Source organism: Benincasa hispida, chromosome 8 (genome assembly GCF_027475165.1).
Source record: "Benincasa hispida cultivar pf3 chromosome 8, pf3_genome.v1.1, whole genome shotgun sequence".
In the NCBI taxonomy this organism is placed as follows: Eukaryota; Viridiplantae; Streptophyta; class Magnoliopsida; order Cucurbitales; family Cucurbitaceae; genus Benincasa; species Benincasa hispida.
The window spans coordinates 6116565-6120240 of NC_143485.1; positions in this window are offsets into that span (position 1 = coordinate 6116565).

The following is a 3676-nucleotide window of genomic DNA, read 5'->3' on the forward strand; positions in this document are numbered from 1 at the left end:
GATCACCCTACGGTGACTTTTATCCTACCTCACTGAAACATCATTGCAAAATGGATGTCACTTAGGGTACATTAGACTATTTTACTAAAATTAATTGGTTGTCTTGTTGGTTTAATGCAAATAAACTAATAATAAATAATTTGTATGGTTTCAGCAAATGTCTTTTTGCAATGACTTCCGCAACATTAAATATGCTCACTGCTAAAAAAATTAACGGGCGAAAACTACATTTCATGGAAAAACACAATCAACAAAATTTTTATAATTGATGACCTTCCTTTTGTCCTGATGGAGGACTATCCTCCCATTTCAGCTCGAAATGTTTAAGAGGCATACGAGCATTGGACAAAAGCAAATGAAAAGACCCAAACGTATATCTTGGCAAGTCTTTTTGAAGTCTTGGCCAAGAAGCATGAGCCCATGCTCAAAGCCGTGAGATCATTGAGTCCCTAAAGGGAATGTTCGGACAACCGTCCGCATTGCTCAGGCATGATGCTCTCAAACACATCTTCAATGCTCGTATGCAAGAAGGCATTTGTTCAAGAGCATGTTCTCAACATGATAATCCACTTCAACGTGGCGGAGATGAATGGATCCATCATCGATGAAGCCAGCCAGGTTAGCTTCATTTTGGAATCTTTACCTGAAAGTTTCCTACATTTCTATAGCAATGTTGTTTTGAATAGAATTGACTACAACCTAACCACCCTCCTCAACGAGCTATAAACCTTCCAGTCCTTGATGAAAAGCAAGGGACAGAAGGGTGAAGCAAATGTTGTTTCATCCTCCAAGAATTTCCACAAAGGTGCGACCTCTGGGACAAAGTTTGTACCTAAAGGATCCCAAATTGAAGGGAACCATGAGCGGAAGAAATATTGTCCCAAATCCCATTTTTCATTTAATGTAAATTTTACAGTAAATCATGAACAAGATGTGGATTTACATAAATTACAGCATGCTATATAATTAGGTTTTATAAACCTTACCTTTGAAGACTTTTCTTCAAGAACCCCTCGAACAGTACACGAATGCTTTGAAGACTTTCTTCAAGAAAACCTCGATCAAGAGCATGAATACTACCACAGAGCCTTCCTCGGTATTCTCAGGTAGATAACCCACGAGTGGTGGGCTCTGACTATTTTAGAATGAGGGAAAGTTTTGAATAGAGAATAAGAAGTTTTGAAGATCGTTCACTAATAAAAAAACCAAAACTCACAGAACTCTTCTGTCTTTTCTCTTTCGACCCAGAAGCCACTCAATCGGGAGGAAAAACTCTCCTTTTCAAAAAAAAAAAAAAAAAAAGAAAAAGCTAAATATAACAACCACCCACTCCCTCCCTCATTTTTATTTAAAATAAAAAATGATATGTAGTATATATATTAAATTATATGTTATATCAAATACATATAACATATAGTTTTATTATTGTATCACATACAATATAACCTATAGTTTCTTTTCTCTCTTATATAGCATTTAACATAAATCATATTTATATTAAATTTAATAATTATGAATCTAATTCATATTAATAATATTTGAATCATATTCAAATATTTATTTTCTCTCAATTAAGCTATAATGTATCAAATACATTATAATAATTATATCACATATAATTAAAATAACTTAATTATATCATATATAATTAAATCTCTGTATTAATTTGAACAATTCAACTTTATCCAAAAATTGATTCTCATTTTATCCTACTGAGCTACCAAGGGGACCTCGTGGACCTGTAGCTTGAAACTCTAATTGTACATGAATAATTATTCAAACTCTTTAATTAAATTATTCACCATCTGTTAACTGTCGGACAAAAGATCGACAGCTACACTCTTCGCACTACAGATATATTTCTATGTCAATTGGATATAACCAATCAACAGTAAGATGACCTTTCACAAATTGCTCGTAAGTACAGTTGGGACAAAATTACCATTTTACCCTTGTAGTTACATCTAACTCTTTAAGTACCACTGATCCCTCTAATGAACAATAGATCATAGTCCAACTATGACCTTTTTTTAGTTTTTCATTAGGTTTTATATTAATATGTGGGTACACCGGTGGGGGATGAATAAGGTTTGTTTAAACTAATGAAAACTTTTTTCGAAGTGGACCTAATTAAACAAATTAATACACTTTTAGCTAATGTAATTTAAACAAGAATTTCATACAAATATATTCACTTCAAAAATATCAATAAATTGACATAAACAAATTTAAGAACAAATTGTAGCAATCGATTTTATGCAATAAAATATATTAACAAATTAATTGCAATATTAAATAGGAGAGAGATAGAGAAATTGACACTGGTAATTTTATAGTGGTTGAGCACAACTCGGCCTATATCCACTTCAAGCTCCTCTTGGGTATATCACTACAAACTTGACTCTTTCTATGACTTAAAATCGAACCGCTACGATAATCTTTTACAAGTGCAAGAACAAACTCGATCTTTTCCACAGTTGAGAATCAAACCGTTACAATACACTTGTTATGGGTTCAAGAGTAACCTTTTACAATAGATTTTGGAATGAAGAACAAGATGAGATAAAACTCCCCCAAAGAGTAGATTTACAGGGTTTAGCTCACAACAAATCAGTCCTCACAACATATAAATCTCTCTTAATAATTAGATAAGAAGAAAATTGAAGTCTGGAGAGAGCCACGATGGATGCTTAATGAATTATGGAGGATTATAAAAAGATGTGAAATTATTATTGTAATTTGGAGAAGATGAAGAGTTTAAAATGAGAGGGAAGTAAGTGAAAACCAAATTTAATTTGGGTCATTAGATGTTTGTAAAATTTGAATCAATGGTGAAGGTTTAAAAATAGTAGTAATAATAATAATATTCTTTTTAAAGAATATATATAACCAATAGAAAGTAGAGCATGTGCTCAACTTTTTATTTTTATTTTTATTTTTTTTTACTTTAAAACCCAATTAGCCGAACACAAACATAATATAATATAATAATATTTTTTTAAAAGCATTTTCTTTTAAAAACGATTAAAAAATCTAAAGTCCACCATGTGTTACTCCTCCAGTGCTCCAAGTGGCACATTTCAACTAGTTGATTTTGATGAAAAAAATCTGCCACAGCATCTGCTCGAGATTTTTTAGTTAAGCGTGTTTTGGTTGTATCTTCTTTGTTTAAGCTCTAATTTGAGTGATTCAAATTGCGTTAGAATCTTTATTTCGTGCTCTACACAGTGGATACTTTAAAACACTAAAATTGTTAGTGACTAGAAGCAAGTTTGTTATCATCAAAATATTAATTAATTAATTAATTTGAGATTGAGGGTCAGAAAACCAATAACACCTTGGGTGATGAAAAAATGAAATTGGTTAAATCCTTAACCAATGAAAAGGATTCCGGTTTTTCTTTAGCCTGGGTGAAAATTAAAAAAAATAAAAATAAAAATAAATGGTCATGTAAGTTTTTTTCTTATCTACAAAAGAACTTTTCTCAATAAAATAACCAAGGAGTCTTGGAGAGTGGACATAGGCATATTATCGAACTACTATAAATTTAGGTGTCTTCTTTTTCCTAAAATTCTTTTAAACCCCCTCCCCCAGTGTTGCCATTAGATCCTACAATAACCAATTTGAAAACAACTCATGTAGATAACCTCATTTTTCTTCAATAAAGATGCTCACA